Source organism: Daphnia magna, unplaced genomic scaffold (genome assembly GCF_020631705.1).
Source record: "Daphnia magna isolate NIES unplaced genomic scaffold, ASM2063170v1.1 Dm_contigs144, whole genome shotgun sequence".
Classification (NCBI taxonomy): Eukaryota; Metazoa; Arthropoda; class Branchiopoda; order Diplostraca; family Daphniidae; genus Daphnia; species Daphnia magna.
Window position 1 is genome coordinate 75,638 of NW_025533141.1, and position 24,448 is coordinate 100,085.

Here is a 24,448-nt window from a genome sequence, read left to right on the forward strand (position 1 = left end):
TAAAATTCAATATTTGTTTTGGTTAAAGCAAAAAAAATTTTTTTAAGGATTTTTTTTTAAAAAAAAAAAAAAAAAAAAAAAAAAAAAAGAAAAAAAACCCTTTCATCAATTAAGACCGGAGCTCTTTTAAAACACGTCTGCTCTCCACGAAGTCTAGCAGAAGAATGAATGTCCGTCTGTATGCTACTTCGAGCATGTCGCAGAGATCGTCGAGAAGCACACGTGTCCTCGGTAGTATAGTGGTCAGTATCCCCGCCTGTCACGCGGGAGACCGGGGTTCAATTCCCCGCCGGGGAGGGGGTCAGCTTTGCTGTTTCAAGTACATGCTTCTTTTTAAACAGCCACCTGTAAACAACAACAACAACCTTAAAACAAACTGAATCTTGCTCTGGTTACTATTCCCTTCTCTCTCCTTCGTGTAGAACAAGTCTACAACATTGAGCACTGGTTTCTTAAACGTTGACACTTGAACCAAGTTCTTCTCGACCACGAGAATACACATTCGATTTGGACTCATGGAATCCGACATCACACGCCATCTCATGTTTATCTCTTGAACTACATAGCCAAATTGAGTTCAAGTTGTGTCTTTTGTCGAACTAGGAACCTGCTAATGGGGACATCACTTTCAACCCGGATGTAAAGCTTTTGATCTCTAAAAGCTTCCTCGGTAGTATATTGGGTTGACATCATTATACTTACATTCCGTGAGAACGCGGAATGACCACACATGAAAAAAATGCAATCAAAGTACATAAGCAACATGAAAATTAATACTTGAAGAATTTACAGAGATAGGGGAAAAGCACGGAAAATATGCGGAAAGAAATTACATGTAAGTAATAAAATACATAAAACGTCAGAAAATTCCATAACAAGAATACAGTTAGAAGAATGCTGTGAACAATTTGTGCATCGTGTTGACCTGAACTACCAACCAAGTGTTTCCTAACCACCTCCATCTATTCGTGGATCGCTGCCAATCGGTTCCCTCCTGAATGTAGACCAGCTAGGGTGGTCTATTCCTAAAATAGACCGGATGTAGTCATTTAGAGGGTACGAAGAATCTAGGGATCCAAGCACCAGTGGCAGCCCTCGCCCTAGGTGTTGGTACTTGAGGACTTTCCGTCTGTATGCTACTTCGAGCATGTCGCAGAGATCGTCGAGAAGCACACGTGTCCTCGGTAGTATAGTGGTTAGGCTTTAAGGGTATTTTCCAAAAGGGAAGAAACTTGTATTAAAAGGGTTCATTTTAAAATGTATTAAAATAAGGGAAAAGTACAAAAATATATTTAAAACAAAATAAAATTAAATAAAATTGACTAAAAAAAAACTATTCTACTGGGAGTGGGGAATCTACGGGACTTGGGGGTTTTCCTCGTCTTCGGGGTTTGTTGCACCGTAGTGGAAGTGGGCACACACCATTTCCATTGATCCCTGGATTGCTGCTAATCGGGCCTTGAATCGAAATGCACCCCAGGACCGTCCATCGTTACCAAGTATCGAGCGAATTTCTTCATTCCTGGGGTTCCATGATCCAAGGGACCCGATAACCAGGGGGAGAATCCTACCAAGGGAAGAATATTTAGCAATCTTTCGCTGGTAGGCATTCTCCATGCTCCCTGGTTGGTCATAGCAGACCACGACGTCAACCATCACCCGGGAACCAGATAATGTTAATTCAACATCTGGTCTTAGGCGTTGCCCGGGGATGGCTTTGTTGACAGTGACATCGTGGCCTTGCTTGACAAGCAGCGTTTCCAGGAGATCTTGGACGGTGTTGTGCCTCTTGGTGGCTAACTGGAGACCTTCTTCACAGTGATTAAGAACGTGATACCCAGTCTCGTTTTCCTTCCCACATCGTCGACAACTCGTATCCTGCTCCTGAGAGCAAAACCACGAGTGCCCCCGAAGAGGAAGGATGTCGAGCCGGGCTCTGTGAAGGTATCTCCAGTCGCGAAAGGAGAGGGGCGTACGGCAGGATACCAGGCGAGCCATGTCTTTCGATGTTCCTTCCAGGGAGAGGCAATGGGCTACAACTCCCTGGTGGCTCTTGTCGGTGAGCAGGTTCCTGGTATAGCGCTGCCGTGCTACTTTCCGAAGTCCGCGGACTGCCTTAACTGGGCTTACGGAGACGTCATCGGCGACAATTCTTAAATTTTCGTCGCCGGATACATCAATCCGCACTCCCAGTCGTTTGGCAGCTTGGCGGGCAAGAGTCCAAAGGTTAGACCCTGCCTCCGCGTGCCTCAGTCTGTAGAGCCCCCCATCCATGGATCCTGAAAGATATTCCCCAACTGGTAACACTCCTGGATGCTCAGTTCTGAACCCTCGCCGAATGGTGTCGTGGAGCTGCTCTCGGCAAACATTCCTCACTGTAGGATCTCTACAAGTGAGGAGCTTAGCAGCTCTGGCGATGGTCCAGATATCAGCATCATCAGTGAGGCGGCATGTTCCTAGGCCCCCAACCCGCCGATCTGCATAGAAAAAGGGGACAGTTGCGTGGTTGGGTAAGTTGCAAATAAGGCCTAGGAACTTCCTGCACTCAGTGTCCAGTTGGGTAAGGGAATCTTTCAGGACCCGACCCGAAGCGAGGTGATGGGAAAGGGAGGGAAGAAGGTGACTACGGAAAATTTCAAGTTTTTGCCATGGTGCAAGGTTGGAGGCGGCAATCTTGTCAAGGTTAGGGATAAGGTCAGTTGGTGGTCGGAACCGCAATTTTCCGCCTATCGGTGTACCAAGATATGTTTCTTGGTCGTCTGGACCCAAGCACCGAATCAATTGATCATCAATTCGGCACTGGGTCTCAGACGGCTTGCCTTTGTCAAAGACCAGACAAGCACACTTCCCGGCATTAAATTGCAGTCCCAAGGTGTTAGCGGTGTGGGTTAAAACGTTTAAAATATTTTGGAGCTCGGAAGGAGAATTTGTAACCACGGCAATGTCGTCAGCATATGCCGTGGTTTTCACGAGCGAGCCAAATAATAAAAATCCGGGGTTAATATTGGACTTTCCAGCCCTGACGAGGGCTCGCTCGGAAGCCAGGTTAAAAATAGGGGAACTAAGAGCGTCACCCTGGCGAACACCCGCTGTCGGGAAAATGCGAATGGATTCTTTCCCAACGGCAAAATCCATCCGATTTCCCGAATATATGTCCACCAGGATGCGCCGGAGGTCTTCTGGTATTGGAAGTGATGTGAACAGCTCATCCAGAACGGCGTGAGGCACAGAACCAAACGCATTGCACATGTCCAGCCATGCTATGGACATGTGCCTTCGCTTGGTCTTTGTTTCCTCGACAACCGTCTGTAAGAGCTGTGTATGTTCTTGAATACCATGGACCCCCGGGAGGAAACCCTTTTGCTCGGGAGATAACCAGCCAAGGTCTGAGGCGACCTCCGTTATTCTTTGGCTGATCACTCCCGAGAACAGTTTGTAAATGGTGGGAAGAAGGGATAGGTCCCTAGTTGGTCTATAGTTGGAATAGTCGCTAGTGTCCCCCTTCTTGAAAATGGGGACAGTTCGCGATGTCTTCCAACAGTTAGGAATCCCCAGCTTCCAGACCATTCTACAAACTGTTTCCAGCAGAATGCAGTTGGGGTCGATGGCTCTAAGATGACGGTATTCTAGGCCATCAACCCCTGGTGATGTATTGGTAGCCTGGCGAAGCTTAGCTTCAAGCTCTTGTTGGGTTGGCGCACGATTGAGGAAGTTCATCTGGTCCTCTGATGGTTGGGACCAGTCGCAGGTGTCGTAGAGTTCCTTCGCACTTTGGCACTGCTGCGGAGATGGTCTCAATCGGTTGTAAGTCCTCTCGAGATATTCCTCCGCAGCTTGAACAGTACCATCGTACGAAGGTGAACGGTCTTCGAGCACCTCTCGAACGGCTCTTCTTGGGTAGATGTTGAAGAGCCGCTGAATCTTCCTCGCCTCGTACGCCTTTTGCTTGATATGTCGCCGGGCCTTCTGCATCTGCCGGTTTTGGTTTCTTTTTCTTTTGTCAGGGTTTCCTCGGGGTTGTTCAGGGCTAGGGTCTTGTAAAATTTGAGCTTTAGGGAGCCAGTCAGCTGTGCAGCGTTCGAGGACGTCGTTTAGGTCATTAAGTGTCACACAGCCCAAGAAGGCAGGGACCCAGAGACTAACAAAATCGTCGTCTCTTTGGCTCTGCTCTTCTGAGCTGTGCTGACTACGTCCTCGAATACTTTGCTGACTGGGGACAAGGGATAACATCTCAAGGTTCGGTGAAGGGTCTAAAATCTGTTCTGTTAAAATTTGGGGGTTAATATTTTCTTGTGGAGGGAGTTCATAAAGCCAACTAAAATTTTGTGTGTTAAAAGAAGTGGTGAACTCCCTCCTAAGATCTAAAATTGGGCTGTCGTTAAAATATGCTGGAGATAGAACATTACCAGGGGATTCAACGATCGCTGGGATTTCCACCACGGATTGCTCATCACGCTCGTCTTCTGTTGCAGTAACCTCCTCTAGAGAGATCACTGCAGCAGAAGAGTCACGGTTGTGAGCAATCCATATTGGGCATCCCAGCAAATCGGATGGAGGGTGATGGATTGGGACTGGAATGTAATCTTTGGTAATGTCCTTTTAGGGTAGGGCCATCTCCAGCAAATCCACACACTCCGCATTCCCAATATTTAACTAGTCGGAGTGTGTGGGCTGTCTCTAGGTGTCTGTGGATACTACCCATGGCTCTGGTGTTAGTTGCCAAGGTAGTCCACTCACACCTAGGACACTTCGTGGGTTTCCCAGGGTATTTTAAAATGATTTTGTCCCCTTCAATTCTGGAAGGGGAAAACGTAGGGAGCGAAGAGTGAGCGAGATTAGGAGACCCCTGCGAACCATCCATTGCAGATGCAATGGTTAGTTCGAGGGAATGGCGGAGAATGCTGGAGGAAAGGGACTCAGTACAAGGTCTTGCATGTCTGCCGGCTGAAATAAAGGAATTAAATTCCTTTTTACAGCCAAGGCAGACATACTGGGTGGTGTACTGAACCCCTCTCCTAGAATGTCTTTCTTTTATGTGTGTCTCCGCCAATTGTCTCTTGCGATCCCCAGACCAGGGACCGCTACCTCGCTCACCTTGACAGGATTTCTCCCCACATTTTAAAATGTTTGGCAGAGGAACTGGGATTTTAATGATTGTCCCATGGAGTCTTACTCTAGTATAATTTCTTCTAGATGCTCCTTCCTCTGCCATTGCTACCCTGGGCCTACTTACATATAAGAGTGTAAAACAGAAATTCTTATGAAGTAAAACAAAAAAATGAAATAAGAATCAGGATAAGTTTAGGGAGAAAAATTTAAAGACCAATTAAAAGTATGAAGAAAAATATTTTTTTTTAAAGGATTTGTTAGGATTTAAAAAAAAAATAAATAAATAATAAGGGAAATGGAAAATGGGAAAAAAAAAGTTTAAAGAACGGAAAATGAGATGGTTGACCATATGATTTTGATGTAAAATGAGATTCAAAAGTAGTGAATATAAAAAAAAAAAAATTTTAAAATATTCTGGGAACTTAGATTGAGATAAATTAAGATACCAACATTCCTCTTGTCGGTATATGTCCTCTTGTACGGTATATTTCCGTCTGTATGCTACTTCGAGCATGTCGCAGAGATCGTCGAGAAGCACAAGTGTCCTCGGTAGTATAGTGGTCAGTATCCCCGCCTGTCACGCGGGAGACCGGGGTTCAATTCCCCGCCGGGGAGGGGGTCAGCTTTGCTGTTTCAAGTACATGCTTCTTTTTAAACAGCCACCTGTAAACAACAACAACAACCTTAAAACAAACTGAATCTTGCTCTGGTTACTATTCCCTTCGCTCTCCTTCGTGTAGAACAAGTCTACAACATTGAGCACTGGTTTCTTAAACGTTGACACTTGAACCACGTTCTTCTCGACCACGAGAATACACATTCGATTTTGACTCATGGAATCCGACATCACACGCCATCTCATGTTTATCTCTTGAACTACATAGCCAAATTGAGTTCAAGTTGTGTCTTTTGTCGAACTAGGAACCTGCTAATGGGGACATCACTTTCAACCCGGATGTATAGCTTTTGATCTCTAAAAGCTTCCTCGGTAGTATATTGGGTTGACATCATTATACTTACATTCCGTGAGAACGCGGAATGACCACACATGAAAAAAATGCAATCAAAGTACATAAGCAACATGAAAATTAATACTTGAAGAATTTACAGAGATAGGGGAAAAGCACGGAAAATATGAGGAAAGAAATTACATGTAAGTAATAAAATACATAAAACGTCAGAAAATTCCATAACAAGAATACAGTTAGAAGAATGCTGTGAACAATTTGTGCATCGTGTTGACCTGAAGTACCATCCAAATGTTTCCTAACCACCTCCATCTATTCGTGGATCGCTGCCAATCGGTTCCCTCCTGAATGTAGACCAGCTAGGGTGGTCTATTCCTAAAATAGACCGGATGTAGTCATTTAGAGGGTACGAAGAATCTAGGGATCCAAGCACCAGTGGCAGCCCTCGCCCTAGGTGTTGGTACTTGAGGACTTTCCGTCTGTATGCTACTTCGAGCATGTCGCAGAGATCGTCGAGAAGCACACGTGTCCTCGGTAGTATAGTGGTAGGCTTTAAGGGTATTTTCCAAAAGGGAAGAAACTTGTATTAAAAGGGTTCATTTTAAAATGTATTAAAATAAGGTAAAAGTACAAAAATATATTTGAAACAAAATAAAATTAAATAAAATTGACTAAAAAAACTATTCTACTGGGAGTGGGGAATCTACGGGACTTGGGGGTTTTCCTCGTCTTCGGGGTTTGTTGCACCGTAGTGGAAGTGGGCACACACCATTTCCATTGATCCCTGGATTGCTGCTAATCGGGCCTTGAATCGAAATGCACCCCAGGACCGTCCATCGATACCAAGTATCGAGCGAATTTCTTCATTCCTGGGGTTCCATGATCCAAGGGACCCGATAACCAGGGGGAGAATCCTACCAAGGGAAGAATATTTAGCAATCTTTCGCTGGTAGGCATTCTCCATGCTCCCTGGTTGGTCATAGCAGACCACGACGTCAACCATCACCCGGGAACCAGATAATGTTAATTCAACATCTGGTCTTAGGCGTTGCCCGGGGATGGCTTTGTTGACAGTGACATCGTGGCCTTGCTTGACAAGCAGCGTTTCCAGGAGATCTTGGACGGTGTTGTGCCTCTTGGTGGCTAACTGGAGACCTTCTTCACAGTGATTAAGAACGTGATACCCAGTCTCGTTTTCCTTCCCACATCGTCGACAACTCGTATCCTGCTCCTGAGAGCAAAACCACGAGTGCCCCCGAAGAGGAAGGATGTCGAGCCGGGCTCTGTGAAGGTATCTCCAGTCGCGAAAGGAGAGGGGCGTACGGCAGGATACCAGGCGAGCCATGTCTTTCGATGTTCCTTCCAGGGAGAGGCAATGGGCTACAACTCCCTGGTGGCTCTTGTCGGTGAGCAGGTTCCTGGTATAGCGCTGCCGTGCTACTTTCCGAAGTCCGCGGACTGCCTTAACTGGGCTAACGGAGACGTCATCGGCGACAATTCTTAAATTTTCGTCGCCGGATACATCAATCCGCACTCCCAGTCGTTTGGCAGCTTGGCGGGCAAGAGTCCAAAGGTTAGACCCTGCCTCCGCGTACCTCAGTCTGTAGAGCCCCCCATCCATGGATCCTGAAAGATATTCCCCAACTGGTAACACTCCTGGATGCTCAGTTCTGAACCCTCGCCGAATGGTGTCGTGGAGCTGCTCTCGGCAAACATTCCTCACTGTAGGATCTCTACAAGTGAGGAGCTGAGCAGCTCTGGCGATGGTCTAGATATCAGCATCATCAGTGAGGCGGCATGTTCCTAGGCCCCCAACCCGCCGATCTGCATAGAAAAAGGGGACAGTTGCGTGGTTGGGTAAGTTGCAAATAAGGCCTAGGAACTTCCTGCACTCAGTGTCCAGTTGGGTAAGGGAATCTTTCAGGACCCGACCCGAAGCGAGGTGATGGGAAAGGGAGGGAAGAAGGTGACTACGGAAAATTTCAAGTTTTTGCCATGGTGCAAGGTTGGAGGCGGCAATCTTGTCAAGGTTGGGGATAAGGTCAGTTGGTGGTCGGAACCGCAATTTTCCGCCTATCGGTGTACCAAGATATGTTTCTTGGTCGTCTGGACCCAAGCACCGAATCAATTGATTATCAATTCGGCACTGGGTCTCAGACGGCTTGCCTTTGTCAAATACCAGACAAGCACACTTCCCGGCATTAAATTGCAGTCCCAAGGTGTTACCGGTGTGGGTTAAAACGTTTAAAATATTTTGGAGCTCGGAAGGAGAATTTGTAACCACGGCAATGTCGTCAGCATATGCCGTGGTTTTCACGAGCGAGCCAAATAATAAAAATCCGGGGTTAATATTGGACTTTCCGGCCCTGACGAGGGGCTCGGAAGCCAGGTTAAAAATAGGGGAACTAAGAGCGTCACCCTGGCGAACACCCGCTGTCGGGAAAATGCGAATGGATTCTTTCCCAACGGCAAAATCCATCCGATTTCCCGAATATATGTCCACCAGGATGCGCCGGAGGTCTTCTGGTATTGGAAGTGATGTGAACAGCTCATCCAGAACGGCGTGAGGCACAGAACCAAACGCATTGCACATGTCCAGCCATGCTATGGACATGTGCCTTCGCTTGGTCTTTGTTTCCTCGACAACCGTCTGTAAGAGCTGTGTATGTTCTTGAATACCATGGACCCCCGAAGGAAACCCTTTTGCTCGGGAGATAACCAGCCAAGGTCTGAGGCGACCTCCGTTATTCTTTGGCTGATCACTCCCGAGAACAGTTTGTAAATGGTGGGAAGAAGGGATATTGGTCTATAGTTGGAATAGTCGCTAGTGTCCCCCTTCTTGAAAATGGGGACAGTTCGCGATGTCTTCCAACAGTTAGGAATCCCCAGCTTCCAGACCATTTTACAAACTGTTTCCAGCAGAATGCAGTTGGGGTCGATGGCTCTAAGATGACGGTATTCTAGGCCATCAACCCCTGGTGATGTATTGATAGCCCGGCGAAGCTTAGCTTCAAGCTCTTGTTGGGTGCATCGTGTTGACCTGAAGTACCAACCAAGTGTTTCCTAACCACCTCCATCTATTCGTGGATCGCTGCCAATCGGTTCCCTCCTGAATGTAGACCAGCTAGGGTGGTCTATTCCTAAAATAGACCGGATGTAGTCATTTAGAGGGTACGAAGAATCTAGGGATCCAAGCACCAGTGGCAGCCCTTGCCCTAGGTGTTGGTACTTGAGGACTTTCCGTCTATATGCTACTTCGAGCATGTCGCAGAGATCGTCGGGAAGCACACGTGTCCTCGGTAGTATAGTGGTCAGTATCCCCGCCTGTCACGCGGGAGACCGGGGTTCAATTCCCCGCCGGGGAGGGGGTCAGCTTTGCTGTTTCAAGTACATGCTTCTTTTTAAACAGCCACCTGTAAACAACAACAACAACCTTAAAACAAACTGAATCTTGCTCTGGTTACTATTCCCTTCGCTCTCCTTCGTGTAGAACAAGTCTACAACATTGAGCACTGGTTTCTTAAACGTTGACACTTGAACCAAGTTCTTCTCGACCACGAGAATACACATTCGATTTTGACTCATGGAATCCGACATCACACGCCATCTCATGTTTATCTCTTGAACTACATAGCCAAATTGAGTTCAAGTTGTGTCTTTTGTCGAACTAGGAACCTGCTAATGGGGACATCACTTTCAACCCGGATGTATAGCTTTTGATCTCTAAAAGCTTCCTCGGTAGTATATTGGGTTGACATCATTATACTTACATTCCGTGAGAACGCGGAATGACCACACATGAAAAAAATGCAATCAAAGTACATAAGCAACATGAAAATTAATACTTGAAGAATTTACAGAGATAGGGGAAAAGCACGGAAAATATGCGGAAAGAAATTACATGTAAGTAATAAAATACATAAAACGTCAGAAAATTCCATAACAAGAATACAGTTAGAAGAATGCTGTGAACAATTTGTGCATCGTGTTGACCTGAAGTACCATCCAAGTGTTTCCTAACCACCTCCATCTATTCGTGGATCGCTGCCAATCGGTTCCCTCCTGAATGTAGACCAGCTAGGGTGGTCTATTCCTAAAATAGACCGGATGTAGTCATTTAGAGGGTACGAAGAATCTAGGGATCCAAGCACCAGTGGCAGCCCTCGCCCTAGGTGTTGGTACTTGAGGACTTTCCGTCTGTATGCTACTTCGAGCATGTCGCAGAGATCGTCGAGAAGCACACGTGTCCTCGGTAGTATAGTGGTAGGCTTTAAGGGTATTTTCCAAAAGGGAAGAAACTTGTATTAAAAGGGTTCATTTTAAAATGTATTAAAATAAGGTAAAAGTACAAAAATATATTTGAAACAAAATAAAATTAAATAAAATTGACTAAAAAAACTATTCTACTGGGAGTGGGGAATCTACGGGACTTGGGGGTTTTCCTCGTCTTCGGGGTTTGTTGCACCGTAGTGGAAGTGGGCACACACCATTTCCATTGATCCCTGGATTGCTGCTAATCGGGCCTTGAATCGAAATGCACCCCAGGACCGTCCATCGATACCAAGTATCGAGCGAATTTCTTCATTCCTGGGGTTCCATGATCCAAGGGACCCGATAACCAGGGGGAGAATCCTACCAAGGGAAGAATATTTAGCAATCTTTCGCTGGTAGGCATTCTCCATGCTCCCTGGTTGGTCATAGCAGACCACGACGTCAACCATCACCCGGGAACCAGATAATGTTAATTCAACATCTGGTCTTAGGCGTTGCCCGGGGATGGCTTTGTTGACAGTGACATCGTGGCCTTGCTTGACAAGCAGCGTTTCCAGGAGATCTTGGACGGTGTTGTGCCTCTTGGTGGCTAACTGGAGACCTTCTTCACAGTGATTAAGAACGTGATACCCAGTCTCGTTTTCCTTCCCACATCGTCGACAACTCGTATCCTGCTCCTGAGAGCAAAACCACGAGTGCCCCCGAAGAGGAAGGATGTCGAGCCGGGCTCTGTGAAGGTATCTCCAGTCGCGAAAGGAGAGGGGCGTACGGCAGGATACCAGGCGAGCCATGTCTTTCGATGTTCCTTCCAGGGAGAGGCAATGGGCTACAACTCCCTGGTGGCTCTTGTCGGTGAGCAGGTTCCTGGTATAGCGCTGCCGTGCTACTTTCCGAAGTCCGCGGACTGCCTTAACTGGGCTTACGGAGACGTCATCGGCGACAATTCTTAAATTTTCGTCGCCGGATACATCAATCCGCACTCCCAGTCGTTTGGCAGCTTGGCGGGCAAGAGTCCAAAGGTTAGACCCTGCCTCCGCGTACCTCAGTCTGTAGAGCCCCCCATCCATGGATCCTGAAAGATATTCCCCAACTGGTAACACTCCTGGATGCTCAGTTCTGAACCCTCGCCGAATGGTGTCGTGGAGCTGCTCTCGGCAAACATTCCTCACTGTAGGATCTCTACAAGTGAGGAGCTGAGCAGCTCTGGCGATGGTCCAGATATCAGCATCATCAGTGAGGCGGCATGTTCCTAGGCCCCCAACCCGCCGATCTGCATAGAAAAAGGGGACAGTTGCGTGGTTGGGTAAGTTGCAAATAAGGCCTAGGAACTTCCTGCACTCAGTGGTCCAGTTGGGTAAGGGAATCTTTCAGGACCCGACCCGAAGCGACGTGATGGGAAAGGGAGGGAAGAAGGTGACTACGGAAAATTTCAAGTTTTTTCCATGGTGCAAGGTTGGAGGCGGCAATCTTGTCAAGGTTGGGGATAAGGTCAGTTGGTGGTCGGAACCGCAATTTTCCGCCTATCGGTGTACCAAGATATGTTTCTTGGTCGTCTGGACCCAAGCACCGAATCAATTGATTATCAATTCGGCACTGGGTCTCAGACGGCTTGCCTTTGTCAAATACCAGACAAGCACACTTCCCGGCATTAAATTGCAGTCCCAAGGTGTTACCGGTGTGGGTTAAAACGTTTAAAATATTTTGGAGCTCGGAAGGAGAATTTGTAACCACGGCAATGTCGTCAGCATATGCCGTGGTTTTCACGAGCGAGCCAAATAATAAAAATCCGGGGTTAATATTGGACTTTCCGACCCTGACGAGGGGCTCGGAAGCCAGGTTAAAAATAGGGGAACTAAGAGCGTCACCCTGGCGAACACCCGCTGTCGGGAAAATGCGAATGGATTCTTTCCCAACGGCAAAATCCATCCGATTTCCCGAATATATGTCCACCAGGATGCGCCGGAGGTCTTCTGGTATTGGAAGTGATGTGAACAGCTCATCCAGAACGGCGTGAGGCACAGAACCAAACGCATTGCACATGTCCAGCCATGCTATGGACATGTGCCTTCGCTTGGTCTTTGTTTCCTCGACAACCGTCTGTAAGAGCTGTGTATGTTCTTGAATACCATGGACCCCCGGAAGGAAACCCTTTTGCTCGGGAGATAACCAGCCAAGGTCTGAGGCGACCTCCGTTATTCTTTGGCTGATCACTCCCGAGAACAGTTTGTAAATGGTGGGAAGAAGGGATATTGGTCTATAGTTGGAATAGTCGCTAGTGTCCCCCTTCTTGAAAATGGGGACAGTTCGCGATGTCTTCCAACAGTTAGGAATCCCCAGCTTCCAGACCATTTTACAAACTGTTTCCAGCAGAATGCAGTTGGGGTCGATGGCTCTAAGATGACGGTATTCTAGGCCATCAACCCCTGGTGATGTATTGGTAGCCCGGCGAAGCTTAGCTTCAAGCTCTTGTTGGGTGCATCGTGTTGACCTGAAGTACCAACCAAGTGTTTCCTAACCACCTCCATCTATTCGTGGATCGCTGCCAATCGGTTCCCTCCTGAATGTAGACCAGCTAGGGTGGTCTATTCCTAAAATAGACCGGATGTAGTCATTTAGAGGGTACGAAGAATCTAGGGATCCAAGCACCAGTGGCAGCCCTCGCCCTAGGTGTTGGTACTTGAGGACTTTCCGTCTGTATGCTACTTCGAGCATGTCGCAGAGATCGTCGAGAAGCACACGTGTCCTCGGTAGTATAGTGGTCAGTATCCCCGCCTGTCACGCGGGAGACCGGGGTTCAATTCCCCGCCGGGGAGGGGGTCAGCTTTGCTGTTTCAAGTACATGCTTCTTTTTAAACAGCCACCTGTAAACAACAACAACAACCTTAAAACAAACTGAATCTTGCTCTGGTTACTATTCTCTTCGCTCTCCTTCGTGTAGAACAAGTCTACAACATTGAGCACTGGTTTCTTAAACGTTGACACTTGAACCAAGTTCTTCTCGACCACGAGAATACACATTCGATTTTGACTCATGGAATCCGACATCACACGCCATCTCATGTTTATCTCTTGAACTACATAGCCAAATTGAGTTCAAGTTGTGTCTTTTGTCGAACTAGGAACCTGCTAATGGGGACATCACTTTCAACCCGGATGTATAGCTTTTGATCTCTAAAAGCTTCCTCGGTAGTATATTGGGTTGACATCATTATACTTACATTCCGTGAGAACGCGGAATGACCACACATGAAAAAAATGCAATCAAAGTACATAAGCAACATGAAAATTAATACTTGAAGAATTTACAGAGATAGGGGAAAAGCACGGAAAATATGCGGAAAGAAATTACATGTAAGTAATAAAATACATAAAACGTCAGAAAATTCCATAACAAGAATACAGTTAGAAGAATGCTGTGAACAATTTGTGCATCGTGTTGACCTGAAGTACCAACCAAGTGTTTCCTAACCACCTCCATCTATTCGTGGATCGCTGCCAATCGGTTCCCTCCTGAATGTAGACCAGCTAGGGTGGTCTATTCCTAAAATAGACCGGATGTAGTCATTTAGAGGGTACGAAGAATCTAGGGATCCAAGCACCAGTGGCAGCCCTCGCCCTAGGTGTTGGTACTTGAGGACTTTCCGTCTGTATGCTACTTCGACCATGTCGCAGAGATCGTCGGGAAGCACACGTGTCCTCGGTAGTATAGTGGTCAGTTTATGGAGGGGTTTCCGGAAGGGGAATAAACATGTATGGGGTAGGTGCATTTTAAAATATTGCTAAAATTACATAAATAAAATAGATGGGAAAGAGTCTACTAATCTACTGGGTAGGGAATTTCTACGGGAAGAGGGGGGATATCCTCAGCTTCGGGGTTTGGTGCACCATGATGGAAATGGGCACACACCATATCCATTGATCCCTGGATCGCTGCCAATCGGGCCCTGAATCGGAAGGCACCCCAGGATCTTCCGTTGATTCCAAGAATCGAACGGATTTCGTCGTTCCTGGGGTACCATGATCCAAGAGACCCGACAACCAGGGGGAGAATCCTCCCATGCGAAGAATATTTATCATATTTCCGCTGGTAGGCATTCTCCATACTCCCTGGTTGGTCATAGCAGACCACGACGTCGACCATCACCCGGGAACCGGATAGTTGAAATTCAACATCCGGTCTTAACCTCTGCCCGGGGATGGCATTGTTGATCGTGACGTCGTGTCCTTGCTTGACTAGCAGCGACTCCAAGAGATCCTGGATGGTGTTGTGCCTCTTGGTGGCGAGCTGGAGACCTTCTTCACAGTGGTTAAGCACATGAAACCCGGTCTCGTTTTCCCTTCCACATCGGCGGCAACTCGTATCTTGCTCCTGTGAGCAAAACCACGAGTGCCCCGAAGAGGAAGGATGTCGAGCCGGGCCCTGTGAAGATATCTCCAGTCTCGGAAGGAGAGGGGCGTACGGCAGGATACCAGGCGAGCCATGTCTTTCGACTTGTCTTCCAGGGAGAGGCCAGTGGCAACTACTCCCTGGTGGCTCTTGTCAGAAATTAGGTCCCTGGTATAGCGCTGCCGAGCTACTTTCCGAAGTCCGCGGACTGCCTTGACTGGGCTTACGGAGACGTCATCGGCGACAATTCTTATATTTTCGTCGCCGGATACATCAATCCGCACTCCCAGTCGTTTTGCAGCTTGGCGGGCAAGAGTCCAAAGATTGGACCCTGCCTCCGCGTACCTCAGTCTGTAGAGCCCCCCCATCCACGGATCCCGAAAGATATTCCCCAACTGGCAACACTCCTGGATGCTCGTTTCTGAACCCTCGCCGGATGGTGTCATGGAGCTGCTCTCGGCATATGTTCCTCACTGTAGGGTCTCTACAAGTGAGGAGCTGAGCAGCCCTGGCGATGGTCCAGATATCGGCATCATCAGTGAGGCGGCATGTTCCTAGGCCCCCAACCCGCCGGTCCGCGTAGAAAAACGGGACCGTTGCGTGATTGGGAAGGTTGCAAATAAGGCCTAAGAACTTCCTACACTCAGTGTCCAGTTGGGTGAGGCAGTCTTTCAGGACCCGACCCGAAGCGAGGTGATGGGAAAGGGAAGGTAGAAGGTGGCTACGGAAAATCTCAAGTTTTTGCCATGGTGCGAGGTGGGAGGCGGCAATCTTGTCAAGGTTAGGGATAAGGTCAGTGGGAGGACTAAACCGCAATTTCCCGCCGATCGGTGTACCAAGATATGTCTCTTGGTCGTCTGGTCCCAAGCACCGAATGGGTTGAGTACCGATTCGGCACAGAGCCTCAGACGGCTTGCCTTTGTCAATGACCAAGCAAGCACACTTCCCGGCGTTGAATTGCAGCCCTAAGGTGTCAGCGGTGAGGGATAAAATGTCTAAAATATTTTGGAGCTCGTCAGGAGAATTTGTAACCACGGCAATGTCGTCAGCATATGCCGTGGTCTTGACGAGCGAGCCAAATAATAAAAATCCGGGGTTGATATTGGACTTTCCGGCCCTGACGAGGGGCTCGGAAGCCAGATTAAAAATAGGGGCGCTAAGAGCGTCACCCTGACGAACACCTGCTGTTGGGGAAATACGAACAGATTCTTTCTGAACGGCAAAATCCATCCGATTCCCCGAGTAAATGTCCGCCAGGATGCGCCGGAGGTCGTCTGGTATCGGAAGAGAAGCAAACAGCTCTCCAAGAACGGCGTGAGGCACAGAACCAAACGCATTGCACATGTCTAGCCATGCTATAGACACATGCCTACGTTTGGTCCTTGCCTCCTCGACAACGGTCTGCAAGAGCTGTGTGTGCTCCTGGATACCATGGACCCCCGGGAGGAAACCCTTTTGCTCGGGAGATAACCAGCCAAGATCTGAGGCGACCTCTGTGAGTCTCTGACTGATTACTCCCGAGAACAGTTTGTAGATGGTCGGAAGAAGGGAAATTGGCCTAAAGTTGGAATAATCGCTAGTGTCCCCTTTCTTAAAGATGGGGACTGTTCGCGATATTTTCCAACAGTTAGGAATTCCAATCTTCCAAACTATTCTACAAACTGTTTCCAGCAAGATGCAGTCGGGGTCGAGGGCCCTTAGATGTCGATATTCTAAGCCATCGACCCCTGGTGATGTATTTGTTGCCCGGCGAAGTTTAGCCTCAAGCTCTTTTTGGCTAGGCGCACGATTGAGGAAGTCCATCTGGTCCCTTGATGGATGGGACCAGTCGCAGGTGTCGTAGAGTACCCTCGCACTCTGGCACTGCTGCGAAGGTAGACTCGAGCGGTGGTAAGTCCTCTCGAGGTATTCCTCCGCAGCTTCAACAGTGCCATCGTACGAGGGTGAACGATCTCCGAGCACCTCTCGAACGGCTCTTCTTGGGTATATATTGAAGAGCCGTTGAATCTTCCTCGCTTCGTAGGCCTTGAGCTTGATCTGTCGCCGGGCTTTCTGCATCTGCCGGTTTTGGTTTCTTTTTCTACCATTAGGGTTTCCTCGGGGTTTTTCAGGGCTAGGGTCTTCTAAAATCTGTGCTTTGAGGAGCCAGTCAGCAGTGCAACGTTCGAGGACGCCTTCGAGATCAAGAAGAGTCTCGCAGCTCAGAAAAGCAGGTACCCAGAGACAAGCGAAATCGCCGCCTCTTTGGCTTCGCTCTTCTGAGCTGTCTTGGCTGCATCCTCGAACATTTTGCTGACTGGGGGAGAAGGGTTGGGTCTCTTGAACGGGATCGGGTTGTGGCCCTTCCGGAGCTACAGGTGGTGGATAAGAAATTTCTTGTAGAGGGAGTTCGTAGAGCCAACTAAAATTTTGTGTATTAAAAGATGCGGCGAACTCCCTCTCAAGAATTAAAATGGGGCTTTGGGTAAAATTTGCTGGAGATTGGGCATTACCAGGCCCCTCCTCTTCGATCGCCGGCATTCCCATCACGGATAACTCTTGACGCTCATCTTCTGTGACAGCGATCTCCTCTTGGAAGTTTGCTACCACAGAAGAATCCCGAACAGAGGTATCCGCGTTGAAAAACCGTGGCGACCGGATGGAGGGTGATTGCTGTGGTGCTGAGTGCAATCTCTGGTAATGCCCTTTTAGTGTAGGGCCATCTCCAGCAAATCCACACACTCCGCATTCCCAGTATTTCAAAAGTCGGAGTGTGTGGGCTGTCTCTAGGTGTCGATGAATACTACCCATGGCTCTGGTGTTCTGTGCCAGGGTAGTCCATTCACACCTAGGACATTTAGTGGGTCCTCCAGGGTATCTTAAAATTATTTCGTCCCCTTCAGAGATAGGGTATCCCCGCCTGTCACGCGGGAGACCGGGGTTCAATTCCCCGCCGGGGAGGGGTTCAGCTTTGCTGTTTCAAGTACATGCTTCTTTTTAAACAGCCACCTGTAAACAACAACAACAACCTTAAAACAAACTGAATCTTGCTCTGGTTACTATTCCCTTCGCTCTCCTTCGTGTAGAACTAGTCTACAACATTGAGCACTGGTTTCTTAAACGTTGACACTTGAACCAAGTTCTTCTCGACCACGAGAATACACATTCGATTTTGACTCATGGAATCCGACATCACACGCCATCTCATGTTTATCTCTTGAACTACATAGCCAAATTGAGTTCAAGTTGTGTCTTTTGTCGAACTAGGAACCTGCTAATGGGGACATCACTTTCAACCCGGATGTATAGCTTTTGATCTCTAAAAGCTTCCTCGGTAGTATATTGGGTTGACATCATTATACTTACATTCCGTGAGAACGCGGAATGACCACACATGAAAAAAATGCAATCAAAGTACATAAGCAACATGAAAATTAATACTTGAAGAATTTACAGAGATAGGGGAAAAGCACGGAAAATATGCGGAAAGAAATTACATGTAAGTAATAAAATACATAAAACGTCAGAAAATTCCATAACAAGAATACAGTTAGAAGAATGCTGTGAACAATTTGTGCATCGTGTTGACCTGAAGTACCAACCAAGTGTTTCCTAACCACCTCCATCTATTTGTGGATCGCTGCCAATCGGTTCCCTCCTGAATGTAGACCAGCTAGGGTGGTCTATTCCTAAAATAGACCGGATGTAGTCATTTAGAGGGTACGAAGAATCTAGGGATCCAAGCACCAGTGGCAGCCCTCGCCCTAGGTGTTGGTACTTGAGGACTTTCCGTCTGTATGCTACTTCGAGCATGTCGCAGAGATCGTCGAGAAGCACACGTGTCTTCGGTAGTATAGTGGTTAGTTAGTTTATGGAGGGGTTTCCGGAAGGGGAATAAACATGTATGGGGTAGGTGCATTTTAAAATATTGCTAAAATTACATAAATAAAATAGATGGGAAAGAGTCTACTAATCTACTGGGTAGGGAATTTCTACGGGAAGAGGGGGGATATCCTCAGCTTCGGGGTTTGGTGCACCATGATGGAAATGGGCACACACCATATCCATTGATCCCTGGATCGCTGCCAATCGGGCCCTGAATCGGAAGGCACCCCAGGATCTTCCGTTGATTCCAAGAATCGAACGGATTTCGTCGTTCCTGGGGTACCATGATCCAAGAGACCCGACAACCAGGGGGAGAATCCTCCCATGCGAAGAATATTTATCATATTTCCGCTGGTAGGCATTCTCCATACTCCCTGGTTGGTCAAAGCAAACCACGACGTCGACCATCACCCGGGAACCGGATAGTTGAAATTCAACATCCGGTCTTAACCTCTGCCCGGGAATGGCATTGTTGATCGTGACGTCGTGTCCTTGCTTGACTAGCAGCGACTCCAAGAGATCCTGGATGGTGTTGTGCCTCTTGGTGGCGAGCTGGAGACCTTCTTCACAGTGGTTAAGCACATGAAACCCGGTCTCGTTTTCCTTTCCGCATCGGCGGCAACTCGTGTCTTGCTCCTGTGAACAAAACCACGAGTGCCCCCGAAGAGGAAGGATGTCGAGCCGGGCCCTGTGAAGATATCTCCAGTCTCGGAAGGAGAGGGGCGTACGGCAGGATACCAGGCGAGCCATGTCTTTCGACTTGTCTTCCAGGGAGAGGCCAGTGGCAACTACTCCCTGGTGGCTCTTGTCAGAAATTAGGTCCCTGGTATAGCGCTGCCGAGCTACTTTCCGAAGTCCGCGGACTGCCTTGACTGGGCTTACGGAGACGTCATCGGCGACAATTCTTATATTTTCGTCGCCGGATACATCAATCCGCACTCCCAGTCGTTTTGCAGCTTGGCGGGCAAGAGTCCAAAGATTGGACCCTGCCTCCGCGTACCTCAGTCTGTAGAGCCCCCATCCACGGATCTCGAAAGATATTCCCCAACTGGCAACACTCCTGGATGCTCGTTTCTGAACCCTCGCCGGATGGTGTCATGGAGCTGCTCTCGGCATATGTTCCTCACTGTAGGGTCTCTACAAGTGAGGAGCTGAGCAGCCCTGGCGATGGTCCAGATATCGGCATCATCAGTGAGGCGGCATGTTCCTAGGCCCCCAACCCGCCGGTCCGCGTAGAAAAACGGGACCGTTGCGTGATTGGGAAGGTTGCAAATAAGGCCTAGAAACTTCCTGCACTCAGTGTCCAGTTGGGTAAGACAGTCTTTCAGGACCCGACCCGAAGCGAGGTGATGGGAAAGGGAGGGAAGAAGGTGGCTACGGAAGATTTCAAGTTTTTGCCATGGTGAGAGGTGGGAGGCGGCAATCTTGTCAAGGTTAGGGATAAGGTCAGTGGGAGGACGAAACCGCAATTTCCCGCCGATCGGTGTACCAAGATATGTCTCTTGGTCGTCTGGTCCCAAGCACCGAATGGGTTGAGTACCGATTCGGCACAGAGCCGCAGACGGCTTGCCTTTGTCAAAGACCAAGCAAGCACACTTCCCGGCGTTGAATTGCAGCCCTAAGGTGTCAGCGGTGAGGGATAAAATGTCTAAAATATTTTGGAGCTCGTCAGGAGAATTTGTAACCACGGCAATGTCGTCAGCATATGCCGTGGTCTTGACGAGCGAGCCAAATAATAAAAATCCGGGGTTGATATTGGACTTTCCGGCCCTGACGAGGGGCTCGGAAGCCAGATTAAAAATAGGGGCGCTGAGAGCGTCACCCTGACGAACACCTGCTGTTGGGGAAATACGAACAGATTCTTTCTGAACAGCAAAATCCATCCGATTCCCCGAGTAAATGTCCGCCAGGATGCGCCGGAGGTCGTCTGGTATCGGAAGAGAAGCAAACAGCTCTCCAAGAACGGCGTGGGGCACAGAACCAAACGCATTGCACATGTCTAGCCATGCTATAGACACATGCCTACGTTTGGTCCTTGCCTCCTCGACAACGGTCTGCAAGAGCTGTGTGTGCTCCTGGATACCATGGACCCCCGGGAGGAAACCCTTTTGCTCGGGAGATAACCAGCCAAGATCTGAGGCGACCTCTGTGAGTCTCTGACTGATTACTCCCGAGAACAGTTTGTAGATGGTCGGAAGAAGGGAAATTGGCCTAAAGTTGGAATAATCGCTAGTGTCCCCTTTCTTAAAGATGGGGACTGTTCGCGATATTTTCCAACAGTTAGGAATTCCAATCTTCCAAACTATTCTACAAACTGTTTCCAGCAAGATGCAGTCGGGGTCGAGGGCCCTTAGATGTCGATATTCTAAGCCATCGACCCCTGGTGATGTATTTGTTGCCCGACGAAGTTTAGCCTCAAGCTCTTTTTGGCTAGGCGCACGATTGAGGAAGTCCATCTGGTCCCTTGATGGATGGGACCAGTCGCAGGTGTCGTAGAGTACCCTCGCACTCTGGCACTGCTGCGAAGGTAGACTCGAGCGGTGGTAAGTCCTCTCGAGGTATTCCTCCGCAGCTTCAACAGTGCCATCGTACGAGGGTGAACGATCTCCGAGCACCTCTCGAACGGCTCTTCTTGGGTAGATATTGAAGAGCCGTTGAATCTTCCTCGCTTCGTAGGCCTTGAGCTTGATCTGTCGCCGGGCTTTCTGCATCTGCCGGTTTTGGTTTCTTTTTCTACCATTAGGGTTTCCTCGGGGTTTTTCAGGGCTAGGGTCTTCTAAAATCTGTGCTTTGAGGAGCCAGTCAGCAGTGCAACGTTCGAGGACGCCTTCGAGATCAAGAAGAGTCTCGCAGCTCAGAAAAGCAGGTACCCAGAGACAAGCGAAATCGCCGCCTCTTTGGCTTTGCTCTTCTGAGCTGTCTTGGCTGCATCCTCGAACATTTTGCTGACTGGGGGAAAAGGGTTGGGTCTCTTGAACGGGATCGGGTTGTGGCCCTTCCGGAGCTACAGGTGGTGGATAAGAAATTTCTTGTAGAGGGAGTTCGTAAAGCCAACTAAAATTTTGTGTATTAAAAGATGCGGCGAACTCCCTCTCAAGAATTAAAATGGGGCTTTGGGTAAAATTTGCTGGAGATTGGGCATTACCAGGCCCCTCCTCTTCGATCGCCGGCATTCCCATCACGGATAACTCTTGACGCTCATCTTCTGTGACAGCGATCTCCTCTTGGAAGTTCGCTACCACAGAAGAATCCCGAACAGAGGTATCCGCGTTGAAAAACCGTGGCGACCGGATGGAGGGTGATTGCTGTGGTGCTGAGTGCAATCTCTGGTAATGCCCTTTTAGTGTAGGGCCATCTCCAGCAAATCCACACACTCCGCATTCCCAGTATTTCAAAAGTCGGAGTGTGTGGGCTGTCTCTAGGTGTCGATGAATACTACCCATGGCTCTGGTGTTCTTTGCCAGGGTAGTCCATTCACACCTAGGACATTTAGTGGGTCCTCCAGGGTATCTTAAAATTATTTTGTCCCCCTCGATTCTACAAGGGGGAAAAGTGGGGAGAGGTGAGTGAGCGGGATTTGGGGACCCCTGCGAACCACCGATTTCAGAAGAAACGGTGAGTTCGAGGGATTGGCGGAGAATACTGGAAGAAAGGGACTCAGTGCAGGGCCTTGCATGCCTGCCGGCTGAAATAAAGGAATTAAACTCCTTTTTGCAGCCAATGCAGACATACTGGGTCATGAACTGAACCCCTCTCTTCGAGTGTCGATCTTTGATGTGTTTCTCCGCCAACTGTCTCTTGCGTTCCCCTGACCAGGGCCCGTTACCCCGCTCACCCTGGCAAGCTCGTTCCCCACATCTTAATATGTTTGGCAGAGGAACTGGGATTTTAATAGCATTCCCATGGAGTCTTACTCTAGTAGCGTTTCTACTAGATGCTCCTTCCTCTGCCATTCTAACCCTGGGACCACTTTCATAAAAGATTAAAGGGAAGAAAGGAATAAAGGAATAAAAAGAAATAAAAAGAAAAGAGCAGACAAATTATATAAAAAAGGAAAGAAAATGATTAAAACGATAAATATATTGGCTATTGTTTTAAAAAAGGTTTCAAAAAGGTTTCGCGAAAAAAAAGGATAAAAGATCGTCTGCTCATGTAAACAAACGATAAAAACGGGAGCTCATAAAAACACGTCTGCTTCGGACGGAGTCAGACAGAATGGGAGGAGGCGAGGAGGTATGCGAGGAGGTCGCTTTAAGCATTTTTTTTCAAATTTTGGAAGATACATTCCGTGATACATTCCGTGAGAACGCGGAATGACCACACATGAAAAAAATGCAATCAAAGTACATAAGCAACATGAAAATTAATACTTGAAGAATTTACAGAGATAGGGGAAAAGCACGGAAAATATGCGGAAAGAAATTACATGTAAGTAATAAAATACATAAAACGTCAGAAAATTCCATAACAAGAATACAGTTAGAAGAATGCTGTGAACAATTTGTGCATCGTGTTGACCTGAAGTACCAACCAAGTGTTTCCTAACCACCTCCATCTATTCGTGGATCGCTGCCAATCGGTTCCCTCCTGAATGTAGACCAGCTAGGGTGGTCTATTCCTAAAATAGACCGGATGTAGTCATTTAGAGGGTACGAAGAATCTAGGGATCCAAGCACCAGTGGCAGCCCTCGCCCTAGGTGTTGGTACTTGAGGACTTTCCGTCTGTATGCTACTTCGAGCATGTCGCAGAGATCGTCGAGAAGCACACGTGTCTTCGGTAGTATAGTGGTCAGTATCCCCGCCTGTCACGCGGGAGACCGGGGTTCAATTCCCCGCCGGGGAGGGGGTCAGCTTTGCTGTTTCAAGTACATGCCTCTTTTTAAACAGCCACCTGTAAACAACAACAACAACCTTAAAACAAACTGAATCTTGCTCTGGTTACTATTCCCTTCGCTCTCCTTCGTGTAGAACAAGTCTACAACATAGAGCACTGGTTTCTTAAACGTTGACACTTGAACCACGTTCTTCTCGACCACGAGAATACACATTCGATTTTGACTCATGGAATCCGACATCACACGCCATCTCATGTTTATCTCTTGAACTACATAGCCAAATTGAGTTCAAGTTGTGTCTTTTGTCGAACTAGGAACCTGCTAATGGGGACATCACTTTCAACCCGGATGTATAGCTTTTGATCTCTAAAAGCTTCCTCGGTAGTATATTGGGTTGACATCATTATACTTACATTCCGTGAGAACGCGGAATGACCACACATGAAAAAAATGCAATCAAAGTACATAAGCAACATGAAAATTAATACTTGAAGAATTTACAGAGATAGGGGAAAAGCACGGAAAATATGCGGAAAGAAATTACATGTAAGTAATAAAATACATAAAACGTCAGAAAATTCCATAACAAGAATACAGTTAGAAGAATGCTGTGAACAATTTGTGCATCGTGTTGACCTGAAGTACCAACCAAGTGTTTCCTAACCACCTCCATCTATTCGTGGATCGCTGCCAATCGGTTCCCTCCTGAATGTAGACCAGCTAGGGTGGTCTATTCCTAAAATAGACCGGATGTAGTCATTTAGAGGGTACGAAGAATCTAGGGATCCAAGCACCAGTGGCAGCCCTCGCCCTAGGTGTTGGTACTTGAGGACTTTCCGTCTGTATGCTACTTCGAGCATGTCGCAGAGATCGTCGAGAAGCACACGTGTCCTCGGTAGTATAGTGGTTAGTTTATGGAGTGGGGTTTCCGGAAGGGGAATAAACATGTATAGGGTAGGTGCATTTTAAAATATTGCTAAAATTACATAAATAAAATAGATGGGAAAGAGTCT

General features: G+C 47.8%; 5 non-coding genes across 5 annotated transcripts; all 5 read left to right on the plus strand.

Moving 5' to 3' along the window:
• Positions 1-225: 225 nt before the first annotated feature.
• Trnad-guc lies at positions 226-297 on the plus strand. The gene has a single exon. It is a non-coding gene; the product is annotated as a tRNA-Asp (tRNA).
• Positions 298-5,652: 5,355 nt separating this feature from the next.
• Positions 5,653-5,724, plus strand: Trnad-guc. Its single transcript has one exon. It is a non-coding gene; the product is annotated as a tRNA-Asp (tRNA).
• Positions 5,725-9,370: 3,646 nt separating this feature from the next.
• On the plus strand, positions 9,371-9,442 carry Trnad-guc. Its single transcript has one exon. It is a non-coding gene; the product is annotated as a tRNA-Asp (tRNA).
• A 3,648-nt stretch (positions 9,443-13,090) lies between these two features.
• Trnad-guc lies at positions 13,091-13,162 on the plus strand. The gene has a single exon. It is a non-coding gene; the product is annotated as a tRNA-Asp (tRNA).
• Positions 13,163-23,371: 10,209 nt separating this feature from the next.
• Trnad-guc lies at positions 23,372-23,443 on the plus strand. The gene has a single exon. It is a non-coding gene; the product is annotated as a tRNA-Asp (tRNA).
• The last annotated feature ends 1,005 nt before the right edge of the window (positions 23,444-24,448 follow it).